General features: G+C 35.4%; 1 protein-coding gene and 1 long non-coding RNA gene across 24 annotated transcripts in view; one reads left to right on the forward strand and one right to left on the reverse strand.

Annotated features, from left to right (window-relative positions):
• Positions 1-18,955, forward strand: part of MAGI2 (membrane associated guanylate kinase, WW and PDZ domain containing 2) — a 1,469,004-nt gene that overhangs the window by 460,025 nt on the left and 990,024 nt on the right. The window lies entirely within an intron of this gene.
• Positions 5,785-18,955, reverse strand: part of LOC141409906 (uncharacterized) — a 40,589-nt gene continuing 27,418 nt past the window's right edge. The window contains exon 2 of the long non-coding RNA XR_012432737.1: positions 5,785-5,843. This is a non-coding gene — a long non-coding RNA (uncharacterized lncRNA). The remainder of the gene's footprint in view (positions 5,844-18,955) is intronic.

The following is an 18,955-nucleotide window of genomic DNA, read 5'->3' on the forward strand; positions in this document are numbered from 1 at the left end:
TGATATGCTTCTTAAATATGAGGAAAAAATAATCACGGCTGTTTATTGGTAAAGTTCTGGTCCTTTCTAGCTTTGATATTTATTAGAGACACAAATTAATTTTTGAAGTAAGTAGAAGAACAGATATAAATTTTAGATACTATTTTCCATTATACCGAAGAATGTGGAGAAGGACTTCAATGACCAATTTTAGAAGTTTCAAAATGAAAAAGAAGGTGGTTAAAATTAACCCTTCTTTGTCATTTGGTGAGATAGTTTTATTGGGAAATATTTTAAATTTATTTGAAGCCAGAACAAATACCAGTGTATACCAAGTAGAAGACAAAAATCAATAAAACTAAACTCTAATTCTATTTTCTAAAAGGTGAATAAAGTGGCCAGGCACGGTGGCTCATGCCTGTAATCCCAGCAGTTTGGGAGGCTGAGGCAGGAGGATCACGAGGTCAAGAGATCGAAATCATCCTGGCCAACATGGTGAAACCCCATCTCTACTAAAAACACAAAAATTAGATGAGCATGGTGGCATGCACTTGTAGTCCCAGCTACTTGGGAGGCTGAGACAGAAGAATCACTTGAACCTAGGAGGCAGAGGTTGCAGTGAGCTGAGATCGCCCTACCGTACACCAGCCTGGTGACAGAGCAAGATTCCATCTAAAAAAAGAGTGAATAAGGTGAAAAACATAGATTTAGAATATGAAAGAAATTAGTTTTGTGGAAGACCTTATTGAGTTACACTGAGTTACGTTGAGTTACACTGATTGTAACTCACAATAGTGTTTCTACATATTTAAGCCCTTTAAGTTAGTAAAACTAAGACACACTAAAAAGAGGCATAATCAAGGGTAAAACTGTAAAGTTTCTAATATATCTTTAACATTTTTGATATTTATGCAAATTATGTTTCACAGAAAAGCAGACTCTTTAAAAATTATGAGAAACTGTCTCCTGTTAAGAATAGCAGTTACCAACACACCAAAAGATATAGCTATGCACGGAGTCAGCATCCCCTTTTGATAATTATATAAGCCCTAGAAGCCTATGATCACAGAGGACTATTAGAGTGAGGCTGGTTGACCACATATCTAATAAAATGTCTGAAATTAGGGCAGAGCTTTCCAGTATACTTTCTGGGAAAAATAATTTTATTTCTCAAGCAAAAATTAGTACTACAAAGGTTGTAAAAATATCTGTTAACATCTAACAAGGCAATGTGTTTCTGTGGGTATGAATGAATCTAATTACTTGTGATTTTATTTATGAAGGTACATTTATTTCTAAACATGTTGTAAGAAAGGAGAGTGACATCAACCTGTGAATTAGATCACCAAAAAAGCAATCATCTTATTCCAATGGAAAGAAATTCCCTGAGTTAAAAATGACCAAAAATGATTTGTATTCAGAGTATCCTTAAGTAATAAAGCTTTGTGTGCTGGGATGTTAAGTTGAACTGTAGCTCCACATGCAGACATAAGAGTAGAAGCAATATATCCAATTGAATTTTAAAGCAAACTACAACTTTAGACTCACATATTGCAACAACTGTATATTGTACATATGTTTCTACATTAATCTCATTGCCTCAAATAAGAATCATCAATTTGGGAACTCTTTTTTGAAATTGCTTTTAGATTGTAAATCAGATACTTTTGTAATTATTTCAGAATGAAGCTTCCAGATTTTTGTTCTTTGAAAATGAATTTGATATTTATAAATAGACTATATTTGGTGCTGTTAAGAATAAGGGTTATTAGAAAATAAATATGGTTATTTGCAGTGTGAATCAAAAAGAAAGAAAGTCTATAAACAAATGAAACTTAATTTCTTGGGAGATGTATAAACTGGCCTGGAAGACTAGGCCAAGGGAAAACTTCGAAAGCTTCTAAACAGTAGCATATACTTGAAAGTATTCTACTTGTTTACTCATCTTGATGTATGCTCTTGGCATAGTTATTAAATGTGTTATTACTTTACAGAAAGCTATGTTAGGTTTACCTTCTTTCCTTTCTTACTGAAAATATTAAGATCCAGTTTCATGTCACATATGTGAAAGTATTATGGATTTATTTCTTCTTTCAATTGAACAAAATGAATGCATCTTTCCTGGTCACAGACTAACATTCATTGATTTGGTTGACAGAGTACTCTACAGGAGATAAATGGCTTCAAAATGTTGCTTAAGATGGAAAGTCAAGGAACATTAAAAGTGATTGTATTGATTTATCCATTTGACACCACAGGACACTAGTTTGAGAATAAAATAACGTATTTGGCACCAAAAAAAAAAAAAAAGGAATAAAAGGAATAAACACCAACAGTATATGATCTTACTGATCTTCCCAACCACATAAAATTACCTTTGCTCTGATTTGATTGGCTTTTCTACTGCTGTGACTCAATCTTTCTTTTGTTTTTTCCCTCTTAGTTTGTATTTCTCTTTCCTTTTATTCATAGGAGGGAGGCTGTCCATAGGAAATTGGTTTGTGGGCCATTGATCATAAACGCAGGTGAAATATACACCCTTGGACTTCAGTGGTCCTAGCAGCTGCGCAAGGAATAAATGGGGAGAGATTTCTGAAGCTATATTGTGTCTCTGGAAAAGCCAGTCATCAGTTTTGATGGAAAATAGCCCACCTTCCAGGGAACTCAGAATCTGCTCCCTGCAGGCTTCAAAATCATAGCCTTGCTGGATGTAAGAGGGTCAACATATGTTATTGTACAACACTGCACATTTTGATTAGAAAAAATTAGAATTCCATCAAATTTGGACCTACCCAAGTTTCCAGAGTCTTGGCTATTAGATGTTTACATTGCTGAAGGAAAGGAATAGGCAGATGGCAATGGATAATAGTGTTCTCGTGGGACTTTAAGACTGTAGTTTATAGTAGGGTGATCAATTTCTGATTTAAATGCACCTAGCCAAAAGAACAATGATGAAGGAATACTAATTAAAGTTACTGCTATTCTAATGTCCAGATCACTTGTCCAAGTTATTTACACATTGCAGTATAGCATTGCTAGAGTATGGTAAGAAGCAACTGCCCTTGGCTTTATCTACTTGTAACATGAAACTATGAAAAGAGCACTCATCCAAGAATTGGAAGCCATTGGTTCTAGACCAGGTTCTGCCACTAACTAATTATAGGGCCTTGGCAAAGGTATTAAACTTTAGGACTCCAGGGAGAGAGGGGGGAATAAAATGGACTCTAATGGTTCTTTCTGCTCTAAAATCCTGTGGTTTTCTGATTCTGCTGGCTTGCTTTTCTGTGTTCTATCATTATTCAACCCATCAAATTGGCTTAAATTATTCTGAGTGTGGAATATTCTTGATATTGAGCAGGTGTAAACAGCTTATGGAAACTGAAGATATATCAAATACAGCAGACACTTTAGGGAAAAAAAAAACATAAAGAGCTGGGTTTAAATTAAGTGCAGTTCTGGATAAAACCAGTCATGCGTGTGCTTTCAGATTTTTCTATGAATGTCAGGTTAAGGATGCCATCATAACTCTGATGTCCCTTGAAATCTGCCTTCACTATTCATGAAACTCTGAAATATGGTCCAGTGTTAGTAAACGGATGAGAAAATAAACACAATGAGAAATACAAAGCTTTTAAAATTGCTCTCCTCCTTTAGAAGATGTAATGAGTTCAGATGTGACATAAAGACTTCTGAAGCATGAGGTGTATTGTTATAAAAATGTTATTGTAATCTTTATGAAAAGATATTTAACATTGAATATAGTGTCTTCTAATGTTGAATTTTAATGAGTGTCACTTACACAAGTGAATGACTCTGGTTGGAGGCCCAAATAGGTATAGCTAATGGGAGGCTAAATCAATGCTTAGTGTGACCAAGGACTTTAGAGCACAGATGAAAAATTCAGGAGAGTCAACGGATTTTTCACACAGAGTAACTAAAAGGTAAGACTGACATGCTATCAACGGTTAATTCAGTTTTAAAAACTACACATAGATCTCGCTTTTTTTTTTTTTTTCTTTTTTGAGATGGAGTTTCGCTCTTGTTGCCCAGGCTGGAGTGCAATGGCACGATTCTCGGCTCACTGCAATCTCCACCCTCTGGGTTCAAGCGATTCTTCTGCCTCAGCCTCCCAAATAGTTAGGATTACAGGCACCCGTCACCATACCCGGCTAATTTTTTGTATTTTTAGTAGATGGGGTTTCTCCATGTTGGTCAGGTTGGTCTTGAACTCCTGACCTCAAGTGATCCGCCGCCTTGGCCTCCCAAAGTGCTGGGATTACAGGCGTGAGCCACCGTGCCTAGCTGGATCCCACTTTTATTACACAAATCAGAAGTTTGGAATTGGATCAATTCTCAGTTTCCCAATTTCTATTCTAAGCTGTTATCTTTTCTACTTAAAGGCAGGAAAGTTGCTTTTTCTGCACGCAAAATCGGCAAATATCTGCACAATATCTCCATCCTAATGAAGACAATAGTTTCACTTGCTGCTCAACATGATCCACTTGTATGCATCAATAATAATTTTTTAACTTGTCCTCCAAAGATAAGGCTAATGTGGGGAGCTAATGTCAACCTATGTATATTTGTCCTTTTCCATTTTGAGTAGGAATTCTGATTCATCTTGTCATTTTTTAAACTCATCTTTATTTGTTACAACCTTTTTAGCAGACTATGACTCAGGCACTACATTTCAATTTACAGGCCTTGCTCTGAGTTACTTTTTGAATAGTTTTACACCACACCTAGCTAGACTTTTAATTTTGCTTTTGTAAACAATAATTTTCTTTGGAAAACAAACCCTGTGGAGAGTTCCTCCCATTACTTCAGTTTAACATACTTATTTCCAGAGGACTGGTACCTGCAGCAATGGCAACTACAGGGAATTGAAAGTTTTAAAAGTCGATCTTAGAAGATGTAGAACATACTTTCCTTTTCGTAGTTTTATTTTTCTTCATTAACTTTTATTTTAAGTTCAGGGATACAAGTGCAGGTTTGTTACATAAGTAAACTTGTATCATGGGGATTCGTTGTACAGTTTATTTCATTCACCCAGTATCCATTAGTTATTTTTCCTGATCCTCTTTCTCCTCCCACCCTTCACCCTTAGAAAGGCCCCAGTGTGAGTTTTTCTTTTCTGTGTGTCCCTGTGTTCTCACCATTTAGTTCCCACTTATAAGTGAGAACATGTGGTATTTGGTTTTCTGTTCCTGTGTGAGCTTGCTATTTTCTTCTAAACATCAAGGTATATCTCAGAACACTTTAGTGACAAAAGATTTGGGAATCTGGCTTGATATCTCAATAGTTTAGACCACAAAGTTAGCATTAGGTGACATACATCTTACAACACACATTACCTCAACTCTTCTTATCTTTTAAATTTGTTGATACTGATCGAAAAAACTACAGATTGGTAAGAGATATGCATATTTATAGGAAACCTGAGATACCCTGAATTCAATTTATCTTATTGTTCCAAGAGGGAGAATGGTTGATGGGTCTCCAGCCAGGGCCGTTCCTAAGTATGAAACTTCCTGAACATCAACCAAAACAAGTATGTAAATAGCAGCCACCATTTTCTGAGCATTTCCTATATGCAAGAAATATTCTTCAGATATTATCTCATTGAATTCTCATAGTGTTCCTGTAAGGTGAGTGTTATTTCCCATGTTTGAAGACATGTGGGGAAATTGAGGCTCTGAGGTCTTTTAACCAGACTGACACCAGGCAGTAAGTCGGCAGAGAAAGAGGGAGTCTATCCCGTGTGGATCTGGCGTCCAGTTCACACTACATGAAAGCAGCTCTGTAACAGAAGCTCTGGAAAGTCAGAACCATAAGCATGCTTCCAAAGAGTTTCAGAGATGCTCCTGTGGTTAAAAAAAAAAAGAAAAAGAAAAAAGAAAATCAGAAAAGCAATGAAGTCTACTAGCAACAAACACTGAATCAAAATTAAATAGATTAGACTATTACAATCTATTTCCAGTAATAGAAGATATATGTGTTTTGTGAAGAAGATATGAACATATCTTCAATTGACCCACAATTGAAAAAACATATGGATAATTATCAGGGAAGTTTTTGAGTGAAGGTCTGTTCACTGACTAGCTTCAAGTCAGTTATTTTCATCTTAACATGAGCCTCTTCATTGGCCATTAATCAGGTTCCAGATTATCTTTTCCTTAGCACATCATTTCTAAAAATATTGGAATATAAAATATCTAATGGGAGAAAAAGAAATTTTTAATTGATAATTATATTATTTCAGTAATTAAAGCTATTACCCTGATATAGGAAGAAAGATTAGATCTACAAAGGAATCTACATTATCTAAACCAAGCTTACCCAACCCACGGCCCATAGGCCATTTGCAATCCAAGACAGCTTTGATGCAGCCCAACACAAACTTGTAAACTTTCTTAAGACATTGTGAGATTTTTTTTTGTGATTTTTTTTCTCATCGGCTTTTGTTAGTGTTAGTCAAGTCGAGTTAGTCAAGTTAACGTCAAGTGTGGCCCAAGACAATTCTTCCAATGTAGCCCAGGGAAGTCAAAAGATTGGACATTCCTGCAAACCTTTTATTTTTTTAACTGTCTGAATTCTTCTTGCACAAACATTTTGATGTCAGCTCTACTAGACTTTCTACTTGCATTTCATAATCTGAATTCTAATCTAAATCTAAAATTCTAACTGTATAAAATTTTATAAGTAGGCGTTTATAAGAGTTCCCAGTTCTTCATCCTTGCATTTCATAAAAATGTTTATTTTGCAAATCAGGGTGGGGGTGACAGGGATAGAATGGAAAGAAGAAAGTGAACCAGCATTTAACAAACATCTACATGCAAGTATTATCATGTCACTGCATTTTTCAGTCCTCTAAGAAATGTGTTGTGGTTCCCATTTTTCAGACCAGGAAACTTACGCCTTTAGGAAACTTAGGCTTGGAGAGGTTATACAAACCCTTCCCCAAACCACCTGGCTAGTAAGTGGATGAGGAGCAATTCAAACCTAGGTCTATCTGATGCCTATATCCACTTGTGGGATGTATTATGTTACCTCCTTAGTCACTATAGGTCTGATTTCTCTGACAGTTCTTTGAGCAAATCTTCGGAGGCTCCGGAGTATACAAAACTACATGAATGTGTATCTATATTTACTATCTAATGTTTCCACAAAAGCAGGAAAAAAAATCATGAAAATGGTGGTGGGTTAAATAAGACCTCTAAATTGCACACTTATTTCCATAACTGCTCTTCAGAAGCACCACAGAGGTAATTCTCCCAAAGCCTCCAAAAAGACCAATGTTAGTAGCTGATATTTAACAACAACATGTCTCCTCTCATTCTCATTTGGAGGTAATCAAAACAGAGACAGCAGGGCTGTTCACTTCCGAATTCCTGTCATTATAATAGAACAAATAACCCTTCTTTTGATGAAGAAAAGTGCCACTCTCCCATCTCAGCATAGCTGGCTCTGTATTGACTCAGCTGTCACTTAAAACTCAGTGTAATGACAGCTTCTCAGATCTCCAAGATTCCTACTGGTTCTCTTTCGGCACAATTATATGGTGACACAAGTTGACAAAACTTACAAGCTGGATCCCTTCACTAGGCACATATAGAATTGAGATATACACACGTGACCTTCCAGATTCCTCCCTGGTTCCTGGGAAAATGCCCCAATTCTGACTCAGGGGATTCAGGTTAATATGCAGAGTGATATCTGGGATGACTGAGCAAATTAAACCATTAAGGAGCCATTCATTGAGCGTGCAGCCAAGCTTAACTTTTGCCAAGCTCTTATTCTTTTTTATTGCTTTCAATGTCAAAGATTATTTTGTCTTTCTATTTCACGAAGCAAAACAGTACAAGTAATGTGTTATTCAGGGTTCAGCCCAGGAAATAAAACCATGCAAAGTGTTTTAAGAAGGACGAGGTTTAGGGAAATAGTTGTTTAGAAAGTTGCTGAAAGAACAACAGAAGAAGGTTGCAGACTAGATCTCCAGGAATAATAAACAATACAGAATTGCCCCACCAGCATAACTGCTGCCTCTGAGGATGGCAACTAAGATCTAGACGTCACAAAGACAGAACTGAGAAATTACTACTGTGCCTGGTGTTGCCACAACTGCCTGTGACACCTAAGAAGCCAGGAAATGAACACTAGAGCCCTCCTGCAAAAACATTGTGTCTGTAAGTCCTTTGGTTATGAAAGGAAATTTACCTTTATACGTTTCTTTTTACAGATAACCCGATAGACATATAGTACCAGCATCTTAAAACTATTTATTAAAAGACTGCTTTAAGTTGTAAATGCCTTGTTTTGATTGATGTTGTCAAAGACTAACAACATAAATAATTGTTATCAGATTTTAGTTGAAAGATTTACAGTGTATTTATTAATTAATGTTTTTATTTTTCTACTTATACTCTGGCTCCTAATGATACATATATATTATGCTAACTGCTTATAAGCTACTAAGAAATGTATTTTTTCTTTAGAAAACTAGAATAGTTATGCATTATCAGTGTATTCTGTAATTGCTCTGTTCTGCTTATAGTATGAGACACTTTATGTGTAAGAGTCTTTGTTCATTTTTTTATTCACAATTTTATTATTTAAAAGTATGAATGTGACACTAACAAAATTTAGTTCATAATTATATTTCTCACATGAAAAAGCAATTGACAAAAATTGCTTTCAGAACATAATTTAAATTTGGAGCAAGAAAAGGAATCTTAATTAAAAATGAGAAGTTGAATATATTATTTGAAGCACTACAGAAAATTAATTATAGTTTGAAAAAAGTAAAATGCTTTCATCACTAATGCACATCTGTGGTCTGAGGTCAACATTGGGTAGCTTTTTGTAGGTTCCAACATTATTTCTTTGCCTCAGAGCTCATTAAGGGATCATGATATGAGTCTTTAGGTAGAATAAAATACATTAAAAATGTACATACAAATAAAACATGACTATAAGCAAGTGGGAAAACTTGTATTTAAGCCTATATGTTGACCTAACATTAGCTTGGAAGAAAGACACCTGGTTCTCTGATACAAAAATAAAAAATGTGTTTTAGTTATCCCGTAGGCCAGATGTTATTTTCTTTATGAATATAGCTATCTGTGTAAAAATTTACCTTCCAAATTCATTGGTTATAAAAAATGTGGTTGTTAATGCAAAAAAATGTGGTCAGTTAGCAATGCACTTAATAAGCTATTAAATTTAAAGAGATTAAAAATTTATAAACTTTAATATATTGTACCTCATTTTAATTCAGTTTGATGAACAAGAGAGCTATTATGTGCATATGAGTGGCTGGGTGCTGGAAATACAGAGTGATTAAGACATATGTCCTATTCTCTAGGGATGTATCTTTATAGCAAGTTCAAATTCAAGTAAGGCATATATTATTATTCTCATTTAACAGATGAGTAAACAGAATACATACAACTAACTAATGTAAAATAACTACTCTGTATTACAGTTAAGGTCTATAGCCAGCCTCAAGACTTTGAGAAATGCTTAATTGTTACAAAACCTGAATAATTTCATCTTTGTTTAACAATAATGACCAGATTAGTGGCTTTGATGAAGATATAGACTAATAAAGACTCAGTGCTTACAGATTTAATTGAAAAATACAAATGTAGTTCTTGGAACTTTGCTCACGCCTGCTCTTGTATATTCATGCTCCAGATTTCTTATGATTAAGAGAAGAGTAGGAAGGAAAGAAAGGAGGAATAATATTGTAGCAATCCCTGAAATACCAAAGGTTTTCTTGGGTTGCTCTGTAATGGAAAACTTAGTCACAATTTGCTAGTTAGCAGTACACATTTTTAACCCTATAGAAGATTGAAGTATCCAGCATCTTTGAGCAAAACTTTTAGACTGAGAAAAATGGATCCATAGCTTTCTCAGTGGAAATCCATTAGTAAATAGAGCCTAAGATAATTAGGGACAGTTGAATTGATACATCCTTACCTGTGTTCCAAAAATGCCTACCTATATCAGGCACATGGCCTATTAGTTCATGAGTGCTCTCCTCATTATTAAAAAAAAGAAAGGATAATGAAAATTTGCAAGTTAAGTATGTATCCCAGGATTATATAACTTATCATTGGCAGAGCCAGAGTTGAAATACAGTTTTTATCTTGATTATAAGGCATAGATATCTGAATATAAGATAGATGTATGTCATAATGTATATTTAAGTATATATTTTAGTATACATGTTTATATATGTCTTGATGTGTAGATATAGACAACTATATATTTATGTCTATAGAAAATATGATGTGTATATGTAGGGGTGTGTGTGTGTATGTGTGTGTGTCTATTAGTCCATTCTCACCCTGCTATAAAAGTACTGAGACTGAATACTTTATGAAAGAAAGGTTTAATTGACTCACAGTTGCACATGGCCGGGGAGGCCACAGGACACTTACAATCATGGTGGAAGGCAAAGGAGAAGCAGGCACCTTCTTTATAAGGTGGCAGGAGAGAGAGAGAGCAAGCAAAAAGGAAGTACCACACTTTCAAACCATCAGATCTCGTGAGAGCTCCTTCACTATCACCAGAACAGCATGGGGGAAAATGCCCCCATGATCTAATCACCCCCTGCTAAATCCCCCCCTCGCACATAGGGATTACAATTCCCGATGAGATTTGGGTGGGGACACAAAGCCAAACCATATCAGTGTGTGTGTGTGTTTAAAGTCTCTTATTTCAGTAAAATAATAGGACATACATAACACCTGTGCAGGTGGATATTTACATATTTACGGATGGCAAACTTATGTTTAGTTCAAGGTTACATATAGGTGGTAAATGATAGAGCATAGATTTTTAATGCAGCTTGGGTCTATCTTCAAATATATGCTTTTATTTATATCTGTGTATTTCATATCAATGTATCTTTCTATTATTATTTTATCTATCACAAAATAAATATTTAAAGCCCCAAATTATTTTTTTCAAAATAGTGAGCACTGTAAAAGACAGATTATTATAAGCTGGAGTAGGTGGCAGAACAACCTCCAGGGAACAGGCAAGCCTTTTAGGTTGCTTTAGAAACCAGCTGGGGTTGAATAGATAGCAGCAAATAGAAGGACATTCTGATTGAGAAGACCTTTTGAGCAAATCCTCAGTGCTTGTAATGAGAGTAATAGGAATTAAGGTGGAGTTTCTATGTTTCAGGGAATTGGATGGTAAGACAGGATAAGTAGAGGATGTGAAGATTACAGAGGGTCTTAAACTTGATTAGAAAGGTTTGAACTTTATTCTTTTTACTATTTTTTTTTTTCAGTAAAGCCCAACTAGACCAAGAATGGTCATGTAACATAACACACTAAACCACTGGATTTAAATCACAACTGTACTATTTTCTAATGAGGTGGCTTTAGTAAACTAGTATCCTCTCTGTGACTCAGTTTCCTCATTTGTAAAATGGGAATAAAATAGCATCTATCTCACCAAAACACTGGGAGTATTAAATGAATTAAGATGCTCAAAGCAATGCCTTGCAGAAAGTAAATGTTCAATGCATTTGGTTGTTATATTACACAAGTCCTTATGTAGGATGGTAAGGAAACAGACATGTATTTTAGGAAGATTAATCTAAGTTAGTTCACTCGGTGAACTAAGCTAGAAGCTCCCTTCAGGAATTCTACCCAATTTGGTCATCCTTAAGAGTTGAGTAAACATTTATTCAGTAGATGGATGGAATAAATATTTATATAAAATAGATGAAAGAGTGCAGAGTGGAGCAAGAAAGGCAACAGCAGCTGAGTTGTTCTGTGGCAGTTATTTGGATCAGTGCAACCTGAGCTAAGGATAGTGTGTAGGCTGAAAACAGTGGTATGCAACAAGACTTTATGTTGAGACTCAACCAGTTACTCCCTCACTTCTTCACTCTGTGTCTATAGTTAAAGGTAGAAAGAAAGAATTTGGCATGTAGGCAAAACAGCTGGGAAAGATATAGATATGAACTCTTGGACACAGGTGGAGGAGTACTGACTGCTAAGAATACAAGGAAGAGTAGAAAAAGATGCATTCAGAATCAACTGTGTGTTGAGAGTTGTATTATCAATCTAGAATCATTAGAACAATCTCAAATTCACAGCCTGTAACATCTTTGAAAATCATGCCTCTAGAGTTTTCTTTTCCTCCTTGCCCCATTGTGCTATCATATCTTCCATCAACCCTGTAGAATAAAATGTTTCAAAAACTTCGTTCAGCAGCAGCCAAGTAAATCAGGGTTCTTCCCTTGAGAATCTTGCACTTTTCCTACTGCTGTATAAGACATCACAGATAATTACAATCCAAAATATTTCTGTAATAAAAATATGACAGGTGGTTAATCCTTGACTAGCATAATGAAATTTATCTCACAGCCAATTCTTTGGGGTAATGGTAGTTTTTATTTACAGGAGAAATGAGAGTAGCAGCAGGACAGCTATTATTAAACAATGTAATTACCACTGATGTAATTAATCTGTACGTTTAGTCAATGGAATAAAATATCTTTGGCCCATTTTTCCACTAGTACAGTCTCCATTCAGATGTCCATGCATACTTAATCTGGATATAGTTGCAAACAAAAATACATGAAGCACCTCTGGGTATACATTACTACAGAATTATACAACTATCTCCTCTGTTATTTATTTCACACCTTGAAAGTGGGTTGTTGATTCACCTTGATTCAAATCAATTACTCTGTGTCATCATCTGTCTACCTCGGCCTTTTATCTTATTTTTCCTCCTAATGTATTCTTCCCCATATCTTGGCTTTAACAAGATATGCCATGGTCTAGAAAATAGCCATCCTCAAAAGAGTAAAAATTCTGCGTCTTCCACTGAGGGGTGATTACACGGTGGTCAGTTCATTGTAAATATCGGGCTATAGAGGTTCATGGTGAATAGAGTGCTTTCAGCACTACCATGTAAAATATCACCAAGTTGTAAAATTTTGCTTAAGTTAGTTGACCTTTCTCTTTCAATAGCTAGCTTACAGAAGATCAATTATATGCTAAAGAGATGCAAAATAACACAGGACTTTAATGGGTTTAATTTCAAAATTAAGAGAGAGTGAGCATGTTTCCAGATATTTTCTGCTTTTGTTTAAAATGAAACTTCCATGTTGAAATAGCTGCTTTTTCCTAGATTTTGGTGGGTTTAGTGACTGTATTTTTTGTTTTGTGCTAACGGTGAAACTGTAGCCCACCTGAAATAAAAACAATCCAGATTTAATCAAACCAACTTATGGTTTGGGTTGGGTTTAATTTCTTGAAAATAATCAAATCTCAATGATGATAGACCTCAATGCAGACCTCAACATATATCATGTGTTTCTTTCTAATTTGCAGCTTTGTTTGTAGTTGGGCTGGGGCCATGTGACTAGTTCTGGACATGGATGTAAACAAGGCCGTTAGGGAGTTGCTGAACTTCCTCCATCTCTCATCCCCTTCTGTAGGAAACTTAACAGTCACATGTCCAGTACCCATCAAAATATGGAGGCTGTCCTGGCCCACATTGAATTTACAAGCTAGATTATAGCTTTGCCATGTTAGCATTATATTAATATTTGGAAGCTCATTTGTTATATCACTGCATAGAAGAGCATTATTTTAACTAATATGAACCAAAGTGTCCTTCATATAAAAGTGAATCCTAAAACAAAATGTGTTAACCTCTTGCTCAGTTCTTGAAAATAAGTAAGATATATATTATAAATCTTTTGCCTTTGCTGTGTGTGTGCCTGTGTGTGTGTGGGTGTATGTATATATAAGCATACATATATATACACACATACATAAGCATAAAATATTTAATATAGAGAATATGTTAACTGCATTGTTCATCACTACAAACAAACCACATCAACTTGACATGCTGGTTGTTTCTTTTATTAAAAATAATAAATGAAACTGTTTTTAATAAAATTCATATTGCTATTCATTTTTCTATAGTAGAGAAGATTTTCAAACATGATTAATGGGAAAAGAGAAGAGGAAATAAATATTCCATAGTTTTCTGTGAATTTTTTATTATCTCTTTTGCACCTTGAACTTGATCGCTTTCATCACTTAGATAAATCTGTGACTTGAAATGTTGGTTCATTATGGATGAAACAAAAGTACCACAGTGTTTTTTATCCTGTAGTTGATGATAAACCTTCCAAGTAAGATAATTATTTTTCAATTAGGCTCCATACAGAGACTAGAAAGCATTAGTTATCAACATGTACGGAACATAATCAGCATTAAGTTGTCATATTTGGCTGCATTAATGTTGTTAAATTAACATAATAGTCATTATAAGCAGATGCTCTTTCCTGAAAGATTTTTGCAATTAACATTGTATTCATTTGCACACCTATATCTGTACTTTTTTCCAACTCATTTATATGAGTCTCACTTTCCATTGCCTAAAGTCATGAAGCCGTGTAAAGTTATAAAATAAAATTTTACCTCCTTGCCTTGTTTAGAAGAAATACCACATTATTCATCCACCACACAAATTGTATTGACCTTCCGTATGAAAATTAATGCCCTCCAAGGTTCCACTGTGAGAATTTTCTTTGGGTTTCATAGCAAGTTCTCTGAACTTGGGGGCTGCTGCTTATTCTTTCTCTGAACATGTTTGTTTATAATCCCCATCCTGGAAGGGCTGACCCTGCTGTCCATCGTCTCTCTTTCCCTGGCTCCTAGCTACTCACAGGTGAGTATGTTCTTGATTGTCTTTGTACCATGGAAGCAGAAAATGGTATAAGAGAGGATTAACTGATGGGGAGCAAGAGAGAAAATGGAGGGGAATAAAAACAGTAAAATCATCTTCCTATTGTGATAACCAGTTTTACTGTAGAAGACACAAAGGGTAATTATACGTATATACCTGATGTCAAATGCTGATTCTGGAACTTTGACTAAATCACTTCAACTCTAGGGTTCTCTGTATGGCTGGGCTTGGTAGCTCATGCCTGTAATCCCAGCACTTTGAGAGCCCAAGGAAGGAGGATCACTTGAGGCCAGGAGGTTGAGGCTGCAGTGAACTATGATCACACCACAGCACCTCTACTTTGCTCATCTCTACAACAAGGCCATTGTACAGCTATAGTTTTCTTAAGCTCTAGGCTACTAGATTAAAAAAATAGTAATAACTGGTTTGAATGGACAAGAGATAGAAAAAATAGGATGATAGGTTTTATGGAGAAGAAACAGACTAATCTCCTGTGGATGGTATTTCAAACAGATCAAATCTGAGTTTAGAAGGTTTTGTGTTGTTTTCGTTTGTTTGATCATTTGTGTGTTTATTTAAGGAGGAATTGATTATTAAATACATGATATATAGGTAGAGTGAAAGAAATACAAAAACAATTTAGCCTTTCTACATCATTTTTCCTATATTCAGAACAAGGATCATAATTTTATTTACATTCTTCATGGAAATGTTAAGATTAATTAGTATTCATGCAAAAGTAATTTGAAAATGAAAAATGTCAGCTAAGTGCTAAGTAGTGTTACTTCAGCTTTGGTTTTTGAAAGTGCCAAACTCTTCATTAGTCTTTGTAAATGGCCTCTGATGTGCATCACAGAATTTATAAACACAGCGCAGTAACTGATAGTATGTGACAAAATACAGCGTGGAGAATGTGTTACTGTCATCTCTAAAGATTGATTGGGTTGCATGGAAAAGCATTACCTGGAATCTTCTATAGGAATATTTTCACATAGGTATACAACTGAATTAACAAAGATGACCTTCCTATCTGTAATGATTAAGTGTTCTACAAATCAGAATTAAATTAAAGCCAAATACATATCCAGAAAACTGTCATATCCTCTCCTAATTATTCTGCTATGACTTAAGAGATGAATATTTTATTTGGGTCACAAGGATAAAGTATGGAATTATATAGGGTCTCCTCTAATGCTGCAGACAAAGCCACTCCAGTGTATGGCAGATGGCGCTTTAAAAGTTTAGATTTAGTTTAAACAAAATTAAGTGACTTACTAGTGAACCATGGTAAAGAAACTATTAAAGAAATAATGCTTACCAAGTGAAAAAGTACAATTTTACTGCCTGAATTATGGCGATAACCTTCCCCAAATGGTGAAAGCCCACATCTCCCACAGTTGGCTGGTACTTTATTACTTGATTTAACTCTCTCTTTTATTGTTCATACGACATGAATAAAGCAACTCAAACACTGGAACTGGGTATTATCAATATTTTCTTTTAAGATGATATGTAGATCAAAAATAGTTTTCTCAAAGAGAATTCTATTGAACAGTATAATTGAGTCTACTAATTTCAAAGCATTTGATACTTCTAGTTGATGAACAGATTAATAAATGGACAGAAATATACTGAAGGAATAATAAAACGATGAGTATAGTGTGATTTCAAAAGTAATTTTGAATAATGATTGAGGTGATTGCTACCTTAAAATTCATTTACAAAAGTATTGACTTTTATGTCTCTAAAGAATATATGGCCGGGCATGGTGGCTCATGCCTGTAATCCCTGCACCTTGAGAGGCCAAGGCAGGAGGATCACTTGAGGCCAGGTGGTTGAGGCTGCAGTGAGCTATAATCACACCACTGCATTCCTGTCTGGACAGCAGAACAAGACCCAAACTCATTTTTAAAAAAGGAAAGAAGAAAGAAAGAGTTTAGGAAAAATCTGTGTGGAGGTTCATTGATTTATTCACTTAGAAATTGTAGATTGAGTGCTCGCTATGTGCCAAACATTATTCTAGGTACTGGAGGTAAAGCGATTAACAAAGCATATGAAATTTCTATCCTCATGAATTTTATGTTTTGGTGGGACAAGATAGACAATAAACAGAAAAATAGATAATTTGGCAACTGAAAATCAGTGCTACAAAGAAAAATAAAGCAAACTGAGGGTGATAGTGCTGAGTGTGTGGGGGTGGGGCAGTGTGGGTGTAGATGAAGGACGTGTGTTCGTGTGTGTCCAGTTGTAAATAGGACTGTCAGGGAAGGTATCACATACGAGCAGATACTGGAAGAAAGGGAGACAACACAAGCTGTGATTGTATCTGAAGGAAGGGCCTTCTAAACAGAGTGGAAAAAAAGCCCTCCAGCAGGACCAAACTTGGTGTAGGGGGTTTAAGCAATAGACATGAGGCCAGATTTGCTGGAATAAATTAATGGGAAGGAAGGGGAGTGGTAGAAGATGATGTTAAAGGAAGGTTGAGGGAGGGAGACAATGTAGGGACACATAGGCTGTGGTAATAAAGGCTTTGACTTTATGTTGAGTGAGATGGATGGTTTTGAACACAGCAGGAATGTTATCTGACATATGTTTTAATGGGATAACTCTGGCTGTGTATGGAGAATGGTGAGTGGAAGCAGGGAGACCAGTTAGATTAGGAAGCTTTGTAAGCAGAGAGGATGGTGGCTTACACCAAGGGGCAACAGTGGAGGTGGTCAGATTTCGGATAAATTGTAAAAGACATCCTGATGTGCTGGATGTTGAGTGGAAGAAAAAGTGACGAGTTAATATGACATCAGTTGGTCTGAGTCTCTGGACTAATGAAGCCCATTTCTAATGAGATACAAAGACTACAAGAGAAACAGGTTTGAGGAGAGAAATACCAAATTTGAGATGCCTCTTGGACATTTAAACAGAGATAATGCATAGGCATTAGCATATAAATCTGGAGTTCAGTTTAGAGTATAGGCTGGAGATAGGAATCTTGGAGACATCGCCATTGAGTAATATATAAAACCTGGAAAATAGATATGATTACCTGGAGTCCAGATGAGAAAGAAAATTGATCTTAGGACTGAGCCCTAGGTACTTCAATTTTAGATGGGGAGTTGCAAAGGGAACCAGAAAGGAAAACTGAGAAGAAAATAATTAAATAAAATGTTTCAAAATGAAGAAAATGGGAACTGAGAATCAACTATTAGAGGACAAGTATTAAAGCTATGCTATATACTGAAGGTTTTTTTAATATAGAATGCAAGAATATTTAGGATGGTCTTGTTAGTGGTTGATAGAGATTATCTCTGTACTCCCAACCTATCCTTTGACACTGTCCTAAGATTGTAGAGAGAAAAAGTACTATTGTAAAATCCCCAAAGAGAACATTCTACTCTAATCCAAGAAAATCTCCTTTATCTGAAAGGATTTACATGGAGGAAGTAAAGTGCCCCACTCAAAAAAATATGACACGAGTCGTATTTAGAACGGTAGTTTTATAATACTTAGAAAATTATAGTCTATATAAAAGAACATGTATTTACCTCTTGTCCAGATCTTCCATCTTTCATTCCTGACACTTTTCCTTTTGTACTGAACTTATTCCCTAAATCTAAAGCACTGTTCATTAAAATTCAATGCAAGTCACATATGTACTTTTCATTGGTTTTACCGCATTTTAAAAGCCAGAAATAAACCAATGACATTAATTTTTAAAATATATTTTACTTAATATATCCCAAAGATTATCATTTTAACATGTAATCAAATTTCTAAAAATTATTGTGATATTTTACATTATTTTTGTAGTAAGTCTTTGAAATCCAATATTTATTTTAGACTCACAGCATAGCTCAAGTCAGACTAACTACACTTCAAGTGCTCATTAGCCACATAACTTTGGACAGGGAAACCCTGTCCTATAATCATATTAAAACAATTTTTTCCACAGAACAAATTAGCTGCTAGCACCAGCCTCTCCTTTCCATTTTCACCCTCTTGGGCTTTTCAGTTACTCTTAGACAAAGTAGAAGAAAAAGGAAGTCACAGGACCAAAATAAGTTGGTGTAGTAGTCCCTTCCCTTCTAAATAGGCATTTTCCATTAGGTGTTCCTTCCTGGATTTCATAAATGTATATAATAAAAATGTGTATTATGGTTAGAGGGGATTTTGTGTTTCTTGGATGATCTAGGCCAGAGTGACTTCTGGAGGCTAAGTCAGGAGGGCAAAGAGACTTTCTTAC

This window comes from Macaca fascicularis, chromosome 3, assembly GCF_037993035.2.
Source record: "Macaca fascicularis isolate 582-1 chromosome 3, T2T-MFA8v1.1".
Lineage (NCBI taxonomy): Eukaryota > Metazoa > Chordata > Mammalia > Primates > Cercopithecidae > Macaca > Macaca fascicularis.